Source organism: Danaus plexippus, chromosome 27, assembly GCF_018135715.1.
Source record: "Danaus plexippus chromosome 27, MEX_DaPlex, whole genome shotgun sequence".
NCBI lineage: Eukaryota > Metazoa > Arthropoda > Insecta > Lepidoptera > Nymphalidae > Danaus > Danaus plexippus.
The window spans coordinates 325558-336990 of NC_083555.1; the positions used below are offsets into that span (position 1 = coordinate 325558).

Here is an 11433-nt window from a genome sequence, read left to right on the forward strand (position 1 = left end):
CGGAGCGTTTTCGGCTTTTCATTCAAAAATTTTCGCTCATTATAATATATGTGTACGTTATTCATTGTACTGGAAAACGTTTCGTGTGTAGCTAGACGATAGAGACTTGTGGTAAACACACAGCTTATGAAACAGATTATGAAAATATATTTAGCTATACAAGGAGTATATTGCAAAATAATGTGAACTAAAAGTATTATAAATATAAAATATAAAGTCTTCACTACATTAATATTGAATTAAAACAAGAGCCGGCAGTAACATAAGTCTCAATAAAATTAACTCATACCGAACTTTAAATTAATGTAGCGATGTGTATTACATCCTTTCTCTGTATTATTTTGTAAGTTAATCTTAAAAAGTTATGTTGCTTTAATGGAACTGTTAATTATATTAGTATAGGTAATAATTAATTTAGTTTTCTTAACTATAAAAACTAAGGCCGTCAAAGAAATGTTTGTTTTTAAATTCAAGACAGATCTAACGAGTTTTAATATATATTTATTATTCTTTTATAAAGAGAATTTGTTTCCATAACATAAGATATTAAAATTTAAATGTGAAACCTTTTTATATAAATGATAAAAAATAGGAAATAAAAATATTACTTCGTATCCGTCTGTCTTTTTTTTGTAACAAAGTCATTATAATTATTCGGACTATAATTACAGCGAGCGTCAGTTGTAAGATAAGGATTGTTTTAACTTTTAAGTTAACAATAAATAACTGCTTTGATGCAACTTTAATTCAAACATTACTTCGTTCTAATTTTGATTTTGAAAAGTACAGGAATAAGAGTTAGTCAAGTCATACAAGAACTGCTATAAAACTAATTCATAAAAAATCTGATTTAAACTGAAAGAATTTTAACTTACTTTCAGTTTCTGAAATAACATAACTATTTATCGTGAGCTTAGAGGCTTACTGGTTTTCTTACTAAGTAATAGTCTTTGACGAATAATTTAAACGAGTGAATCTATTCAAACATAAAGCAGATAAGGTTCATTATTCTTATTTTTTTTGTATTATTTAATAACATTAGGCTTTACATAACAATGTTAATAATACTGTTTTTATTATCGGTCCATCGGTTGCCTTGAGAGTCACGGGGAGTGACTTCTCGTTCGCGTCGCTGATTCTTTAAAAAGAAACGCTATTTGGAAGAATCTTGAGCTACTATATTTATTTATTTACTATACAAAGTTATAAATGTTCATCGACGAAATATAACTCTGATTATTATCATGTAGGCGTTTCATTTCGCTTTTGGGTGAAGAAAATAAGATTCCACATCCAAAAGTATTAGTAATGGAAATGTTCGTGTTTTATTTCATATATTTAAATTTCTTATCAGCTCTGTAGTTAACTGATTGACTAAAGCCAAGAAAAAAACAAAACCAAAGACTTATGTTACGTTATTTTAAACGGTCAGTCTAAAGCATAGACTACACTCATTCTAACTTCTGACATCAAAAGACTGTCACTTGTCACTTAAATGTCATGTCTCAATATCACAAACATTAAGTGAATTATGAAGAATAGGCATATCTATTCAGATTATTCAAATACTTTTTACTTAAAAATATCATCTAATTATTTAAATGTAAATGCAATTAAATTATTAATTTCCTTTATTATTTTTTAATATTCATTAATTCTTCCAAACTTTTTTTGTTTTTTTTTTTTTTTTAATACACTATACAAGTAGAATTCGGCCAGCACCAGGATATTACTCATTAATGTTATATGAGCGATGAATGATGAAGCTCAAAGCCAAATAATAATCCCTTAAACTGTTATATGTAGCTAAGTATTAGGTACTATGAGCTACCAATACTCTACTTTGTTATAATGAATGACGGTTCTATGCAATAAAAATAAGGTACAAATGAATGTCAGACATAGTTGACACCATATACAGTACTGGATGACACAACGGTTTGAAAATAAATCCAATGTCGAGAATATTATATAATGTGTAAGAAAATATATTTCTATTGGACACGAAAATCATAGACACTAGTAATGTTGGTGTCGAGACATTAACAACTAAACAAAGATTTTTGATTTAAAATAATATTGACGCCATTAGCAATTTTGTATATGGGAAAATTTGCGAATATTGATTGAAAAATCAGAGGAAGTCTTAAAGAGTTCACAACTCAATGGTATTTAGCAAAAATAATATAAGTATTCTAGCTCGTTGACTTCAATCGAGTAAGAGGAACTTTTAATTTGTTATGGTTTTTACGAAAAAAATACTTTCAAAACTAAATAGTTCGATTCAACTATTAAATTATAAGAAATTAAATTATAAATAATTAACATACTGTTTGAAAAACATGTTGATTCATTAGTAAACTTATTGTTTTAATTGATTTTTTGATATTTTTAAATTCATATTTATATATTATTTTAGGTGATAGAGCCTAGCTGAAGTTAGACTGGCTCGACCAAGCTCGACCGGAGAAATACCACCCTCTTACAGAAGATCGACTTGAAGTGGCGTATTGCGATGAGTGCGTTAGTGGGTAGTGTACATTGCGTTAGTGAGAGAGCCGGTTGCTTTAACCATATCCTCTCCTCATTACAGACGTCAATATATTCAGTAGCCCTCAGTCTTTTATCAACCTTTGTCCGTCCTGAATGATTGAGCATGTAACATTATCATAGGGTCCAGAGAGACCCGACGAGACGGTACATTCTTGGCCGCCCGTTGGTCCGTAAGGGTGTCGAGTCTATACCGCACCTATTTAGGAGGCTGTCCTTCTGCCAACGTCAAAAGCACCCTGGTTGTCTGTTGTGCTGAAGTGGAAGACCTGGGTTGAACCAAGCTTATAACTACCTATAACCAGAAATCGAATCCGGGATTCTTCCCTTCTCCATGCCATCCTTTACCATTCTGATGATGCGAAGGATTCAAATCAACCGATGCCAATAAATAATATAATGTTGCCTCTGGGTCCTGACAGAAGGACGTTGCCAGTGCGAACCAGGGGCATGTATACAAAACTGGAAACTCGTTCTTCTTAGTCTCTTGTCAAAGTTTTAAGAGTAAACTTGCCTACGCCCTCTTCATTGCCCTTAAAGAAACCTGACGGTTCGTTGGCGCATTTTACAAAAAGAAAAGCTGAACTTTTTTGCGTTAGATTTAACTTTCGACTTTTAGGGACAAGTGCCGTCTAATAACCCGGTTTGCATGCATACTATGTCCAATGTACATTTTACACAAAGCCCTGTACTCAGTGCTTTAAACTGTCTCGATGACAAACAGTATAGCGATCCGTATGGAATCTCCACTCAAAACAAGTTTTTCAGAGTCTACTTCGGTCTTAATGCATCTATTTTTACTCTCCAACAGCACAGAGAAAATTTCATTTTTGTGGAAAATTGGTCATTTTCACCCAATAAAGAAAACTGAACAGATCTATGCAACTACAGGCCATTAATGATGATCAGTTTTTGCGCTATCTAGAAGAGATTCAGCTAGTAGTGAACACCGATATGATTATCGTCGAAGACGAAATGCTGGCGGTCTTCTAACGTATCTAACTCATCGACGGTGAAGCCATCAAGAGCTATGAAGAGAAAAACTTTGCCAGTCAACCTCGATTTTTATTTATAATAAATTGGGTATGGTTCAAAGCTTTTCCTTTCCAGGCCTCTGTCTAGAAGGAAATTAAAAAATATAAAGCTTGTTATCGGCGGATTATGTTCGGAACCCATGCCTTCTAACTCTGATGTAGCTCAAGGGTCACTGCTATAGCTTACACTTTTGATCCTGCATGTACGTTGTTATCCGGATGACAATTCGGTTGAAAAAGAGAAGAATAAAGCTTGTGCCTAAAATAATAACCACCTTGGAGCGGGTTGCTGAATGGAGAAAATAAATCTTGTTCATTCTTCCTCTCATACCCCTTAAGGTCAACAAAGATTATAAATATCCTTTGGGTTAATATTGGGAACAATCTTTATTTTCTGAGACATTTGGAGAATAAGGCTAAGTTAGAAGCATAAACCTCTGGGTATTGAGTGGTGCAAGAGAATAATTCACATGGAGACACCTGTTTGTTTTACAAAGCACAGCTACTATTCCACATGGAGTATTGCCGTCACCTCTGCTCACTTGTATTTTTACTATGCCGGGAAGATCATATTGTCAATAATCTCGATAGTCCATGACAGTTTATAACCCTCAAGATTCCGGAGGGATGTAGAGTCCTTTTGTGTGTTCTATCGTCTGTCTGTCTGTCTGTCTGAGAAGGACTCTCTGAAGAAGTGTATGACGTAGTGTCTGCGTCAGAACTTTACAATCGCTTTTACTGCCGTAGTATAGAAGGACATTCACATTCAGATGCTTTTCATCATAGCACTGTACGTGCATCGTGGACATTTTTTTCGCAAGTATAGGATTTAAAACGATATTCCCGAGATTTAACCGTCTGTTCGTTTCCCTTCCAAGGCACATAATAACATATTATTTCTATGTATACCTGTCAAAACAAATATTACAAGTTTGATCAATTATTTTTTAAATGGAACGTTTGAAACGTATGTTTATAATCACAATTAAAATGTTGACGATTGCTGACAGTTTACATGAGACCAATATTATTAGCTTTTGGGTCAGTAATTATGTTCAAATGCTCTGTATTTGTGGATTGTATCGAGGTAGGGCGCTAGTGACAGCGGCACAGAAAATCATATTTAATTATAACGAGGACTGGGAAATCATATACATACATTAAAAATGTATCTATTTAGACATATGGGGTATTAATAATAAACTGGAATAATTCAACATTTGATTAATGTTTTCAGTACATTAATCGTATTAAGTTCATAATTCCTTTTTTTTCTCAGCTAAATTAATGAACAATGGGTAATCAAAAGCAAATATGATAACCAAATAAAAATATCACAATATATTTTACATTAAAAGAATGAGGAAATAAAATCAAAGCACATCAATAGTAAGTAAATGTTGAAATTACATAACATAGAAAGATTAGTTAAATTATTTATAACAATCAAGAGCCACACTTTTCGTTGATTTTTTTGTAAGTGAATGTTTAAACATCGTTCACAGTGACTCCCCAAAGTTGAACGGAACATTATTACAAAGCATGTGACAAATTTCCTTCTATTCATGAAATATGCCAGGTATTATATGAAAAACCAAAAAATGTCCTTCAGGACAGATTTGCATTTGACCTCATAATTAATAAGTGTATCATTATAACATACTAACTGTAACATTCGAGGCCCCACTATCGTTTCTCGCCCTATTTACTTGTAAGTAGAAAATTTAATATTCATTTTGCCAAACGAACTTTACAAAATTTTCTTTACGTTGGAGCTGAGGTCTTTTTCCTATCATAATATTTTTTTTATTTATTTCTATATATTGATTATGTTTTTAAAATTATCCTTAAAATATATAATGAACAAGTGTACTATATAATCGAATAAATGTATTGCTTTAGATCGACCGCATACTAGCTGATAAGGGAAAAGAAGAGTGGAAAGATAATATACGTAATTAATCCCTAATGATGCTTTGATACGCAAGTTGTATATCATATATAGATATATTACATGTATGTTTAGTATCATAATAACAGTTTGAAGTTAACGAAACATGAGGCTGTTTTTGTTTATGTAAAGTCGAGGTTACTCGGGCTCGTAATTATTGAATATTCATACAGACATGAGGCAACATAATTATATATATACAGAATTTTATATAATATTAACGTCAGATTAGAGACGTTATATATATCTGTCCGATAAGTAAAGGACATTTCAATTAAATATAAAGAATCATTAAGACGAACGTTCGGACAAATCGTCCCAATTTTTCATCCAAATTTGTAAATGCCTTCCAAGGTCCGTCCTTGGCGGCTATCGGCTCTGCCAAGGACACAGCTCGTTCCGTGGCGAAGTATTTAGGTTCTTGGTCTTGATAGTCTGATTCTAAGTTGATCGATACGTTATGTTAATACATGTCCTAAATATTATACAGTGAAATTAAAACACCATGTATGTTACATGTTCGTAGTCACAAAGCAAGGTGTAATTTTAAGTCTCTAGCGTTAAATGAGTGTGGTGAGGTAAATACTGTTGATAAAGTTACTCTCGCTGGGAGGTTCTGTAGAAATCTTAGACTATCTTGGTTTTATATTTTAATAGAAACAAAGAAATTTGCAGGATTCGTCTTTTAATTGAGCTAATGAGACACGACATAGAAGCTTTTGAAGTAGATGTTTTTCGCATCCCTCCCATATCAGAAGTTAGTTTAAGTTGCTACAACTCTTTTATAATAGCAAAAATAAAATACATATAAGTAGATTCATTATGACTGTCCGTGTGTCACTATGACAGAGGACTGTGTTATGTAATAAATCCATGTATTCCAATACATTAAACAAATAAATTAAATTAATCGTTATCTTCTTTTAAAAATTACTTAAGATTTAGCACCCTTATTATTCTCAACGATTAAAATGAAATATTGAAGCTTATATATAATAAGATATAAGTTCAAACATTTTCTTTTATTTCAATAAAATAAAAATATCAAAAAGTGTTCTGTTTTGTTCAGTCCGCTAATGAAAGTAATAATAAAATTACATTATAATTAATACATTCATTGAAAAAGTCAATCCAAGAAAAAGAAAAGTTCTTATTATACTATATATATACATACAAAAAAACATATTTTAATATAGATTACAGTTATATATTTAGTTTAAATAAGTCTTAACAGTAGGTAGGAATAAAATATAGTATACAAAGTGTTGTATATCATTTAAAATGATAGCGATTCGTTTCAGACTAATGTTCGTATTAGTTGATGCTCAAAGACTTGCTTCGGTAAAATTATGCATGTATGTAGTTAATCGATGTTTAAGACTAAATAAATACTTATATATATAAAGCTGTCGCTTTGAGAGTTTGTTACGCTTTAATGGACATATTACAAGATAACAAAGCATAATTAGACTTAAATAGAATGCTGACTATTGGAAGCGATGTCGCGGTACACAGCTTGTTTATATTAAGTTTACTCTAACATATGAGGTATATTTTAGAAGAAAAAATTATGTTATTATAAGCAAATAGTTATATATTAAAGACATTAATTCTTTTTATTCGAAATCCATAATAATATTTAAATAGATCCGAATGTTTTCGCTGAAAACGACTTTTAAATACTTCTCTAATAACTTAATGACTGTGTAATGAACTCACGTTAGTGGAGTTGTAGTCATTGTGACTTGTGTGATAAACGATTTGATAAATAATATATAATATGTATTGTTATTTATATATGGGAGAAGGGTTAAGGAAAGTACCTGTACTGACGAATAGAGGTTTAATATAAGGTACTGTTTTGAAGACATTGTTAACTTAATTAAACATGTAACTTTAAGTGAACGTAAGTGCTGTAGTTTTTTTTAAATAAATATTAAATATACTTTATTTTTACAGTAACGGTGACTGTAGATAAAAACGTTTGATTAATTCGAGATATTGAAAGTTATAATCTTATTATTATTATTCAAGATATAAATGTCATATAATTTCAATGGTTTTTTTAAGCAAAGTTAAACCTTTTCATATTTCTAGTTTGAATTAAGTTAACACTGGCTACAAATGGAGATGTGATAACGAAGATATTTGGGGCTCTTTACAGAAATATATATGTAAACCGTATTTTTTAAGATTTTTTTTTAAATAATAATATACAAAAATTATTGAAAGTATGAACTTCCTTTTGCAAAAACAGGAAAAGTAGTATATATTAGTAATAGCTACTTATTCCATCGATCAAGACTTATTGATGACTATGTAGAGAACTGAACGTGTGATTGGAAATAAAGGGCTCTCTTAGTAGTATAGATTTTTAAATCAACAGAAAATATATAAAAATCAATAATATATAATATTATTGTGTGCATGTAGTTTTATATAAATTTATATTTATGAACAAAATATATATCTTTATATACTTTGTTGATAAATTCGGATAAATTTATGTGTTTCAGAAATGAGAATGATAATTATTGTTCATGTGACAGAAGGTTATTGAAATACCTATTTTAAGTTACTTTGAGAACAGCTGTTTGTGTGTGTGTGTGTGTTCACGTGTGTGTGTCAGCATGTGTGAAGGCATGTTTAAGAAATCGCCCACCGCTACAACATGCTACGTTCTACGGAGCAAAGAATATAAATGTAGTAAATTTTCAATATTTTCATTTAAACAGATCATCTTGTGTCTTAATAAGGTTTTAGTTACGTTATTTGTATTATCTACGTGAAGTGTGATACATAGTTTTTTTTTATTACATTATAAGTAAGTAAAGGTTTGTCAATACCGACCTTGATATATAAATTCACATAGATATCACATAAAAACACACAAACACACAGTTTAAAGTTAGCAGTCTTCTACACCGAGGAGTTTACATGATCGTATCCTTCATGACGGCAAACTGCTCTTTGTCATTTCAATTTTATTTTAAAAATGAAGAAAACGACAGGAAAATCAACGACCATTCTCGTTTTGGCGCGAAAATATCTCACGGAAGCCATTTTTGAAATAAAAAAAATTATTTCAGTCAATAAAACTATTAAAATGTCCTCAAAAATTCGTTCCAAAATTTAATAAAAACGGCCATTTTGTAGTTTACAAATCACAGATTCACCTAGCACTGTACAAACTTTGTGATAAACCCATAATTATTGATATAAAGTGATATAATTGTTTATTTTTGTTTTGCGTTCAGTTTCTAAGGCGACTTAGTTTGCAAGACGACAACTATACAACTGACCAACGTACGAAGAAAACGGGGTGGTTTTGGGTCGGAGGGTGGAATAATTTGCTTTTTTAATTACGACAAAGTGCGTTCGATTTTTTTTGCCGTAAATTGGCGATTATGTTTTAATTTTATAAGCGATTCTTTGAAAGTAACCTGTTCGTTGGTGACTTAACAGTTTGAAGTTTAATGAAAATATATTAGACAAGAACCTTGACCGAGCTTTAATTGACGGCCAGTTTTTCGGCCAATTTTAAAACGTTTAAAGTGATGATTAATACAAATAATGTGCTCAATCTTTGTTATTTTTATTAATTTTAATTGTAATAAATTCAAGTAAAGTTAATATTGTTGAAACGGGCTTTAGATAACCGGCTAAGGAACATGTGACGTGATACGTCCTAAATATAACCATTAATACTTTAAAAACAAATGTAGGTGTGTGAAACTACGACTTTAAAGTGTTAAGGATTTAAAGCACAAACAATTTAATTGTTTAAAATAGATGAAGAAATTAACATAAAACTAATATTTTTATAACTAAATGTAGGATAATCTGTTAAGGATAATTAACGAAATAAGAAATAGTCATTTAAAATAATTATTTAAAATGTTTTCAAATTGTTAACTCTGTGCAAATTTTATTTCGAGTCAATGCCATCTGTTTTTTATCTATGCATTCATTTAGACAGTCGTCATTTCCTTCATGTTGTTTGTACTATAAGTGAGATGGCGTTGTTTTACTAATAAAAAAAAAAAGATTATGAAAAGTAAAACGGGTTGGATTTTAAAATGAGTCTCCTGAATTAGAGGGTATTTGTAGGGGGCTTAAGGCAGTTAGTCTTAATGTACACAGAGTAATCTTGACTATAAGTGAATGTGTTTTTCCGTAACGATTTGTGTTTTTGTAACAATTCGGCTACGTTCTTTGATTCTGTTTGGATTGCTTTACTACCTTGGTTTACTCACTTTTGGACTTTGAAAAAACGCTTAAGTAAAAATTGGGCTCCAATGAGGAATGTAGTACACATCGCACTCCTAAATAACCTAAAATAGCCAAATCCCGCTACGCTCGTGTGAATCAAATGCAGAACGCATGCACAAGTAGGGATTAAAATGACATTAAACCCGAAAAAACCTATACATAACAATTCTTCCACAAAGGATTCTTCGATACAAGAACAAGATCTATTTTCTAGTGGCTCTCAGAGCAGTTTTTGGCAGTCTGAAGAAGTAGATATACGCGGTCATACAATTTAAACAAAATCAAGTAACTAAAGAAAGGCTACCCCTTTTCATAATAGACCTAGAGCCACGACCCCACAACAAGGATATTTTCAACATAAAAGATATTAGCCACGTCAAATTTAGAATTGAAGCACCATTCAAGAAAACAAAAGAAGTGCTTTCGCGAGTATTTATTTAAATGAAACTAATATATTCGGATTGTTAAGCGTATTTTATTATTTTTAAAAAACTACATACTCCCGATGCTTCGGTTATTTTGCAGCAAACGTGATCACAGTTGCTGCAAATTACAAATGAAACACAAAGAATTCCAAAGAAACAATCGAAAAGGTTAGTGAACGACGTAAACTGAGAAGAGAGTGGCTTAAAGCCAAATACACTACCGACAAAACTAAATTAAATAATGCAACAAGAGAACTCAAAGACATGATATAAGATCACGAAAACCAAAGTTGTCGAAATCACCTGTCTCACCTTAAATTTTTAACTATTGCCAAAAAGCAATAGGATATACGGAACACCTAGAAAACGTTTTCACACCACGCCTAGTTCCGACCTCACAAAAGATTACAACATAGTCGATTATCTCCAATAACTTAATCAGCTATTCTATGATGGCGTCAATAGTAACATGGAAATCTTTTAAAGATTTTAAGCGATAGCTATGAGATCCGTATTCAATATTCCTAAATGCATCCACAACAAAAACATAACACATGACCTGGGCCTTAACACAATGAAGCAAGAAATTGCTACGCGTAGCCTAAACTACCAACCAATACTAATATTGGTTGGTCATGTAAATGAGCTAGCTGCTAGGCTGACGGGTTCTGGAAGTATAATGCACTCAAGACTGAGAAGGAACAGTGTCCCAAATCTTATAAAGCGTTTCCCAAAAGAATAGAGAGAGGGCAATGGACGACCCCTCGTGCTCCGTCAAAAAAAAAATGGCTAAATGTCTATGACAGATTGCTGAGCTAAGCAGGCAGCGAAGGAAAAAAACCATATACAATAAACATAGTTTAATATATATAAAGGGTTGTGAGGAAGTCGAAAATCATTTAAATGTGCTATACCAGTAGTAAAGTATTATTGAATATTTATTCTTTATAATTGCTTCAACTTCACGTTGGGATACAGTTACAGTGAGTAGACATTTTCGTAATTAAGCAAAACACACACTGCTGGTATATTTTTCATTCATAAATTAATTGCAAAACAAATCAAACCGTATAAACTGTACGTGTTTGGTTAACTAGCCATACTTTTCCTAAGGGTAAGGAACAAAAAAACTCCCGCAGTGAAGTTCACGAATCTTTCTTCCACATCGTCTCCCGCAATTTTTAGAAAATAAAATAAACCG

The 11433-nt window shown here is 31.5% G+C and overlaps 1 protein-coding gene across 1 annotated transcript in view; it reads right to left on the reverse strand.

The window, feature by feature from the left end:
* The window catches only part of LOC116775688 (protein stum), a 31197-nt gene extending 22707 nt beyond the window's left edge, over positions 1 to 8490 (reverse strand). Inside the window, exon 1 of the mRNA XM_061525099.1 lies at positions 8386 to 8490. The gene's annotated coding sequence lies outside the window, so the exon portion shown is untranslated. The remainder of the gene's footprint in view (positions 1 to 8385) is intronic.
* Positions 8491 to 11433: the final 2943 nt, after the last annotated feature.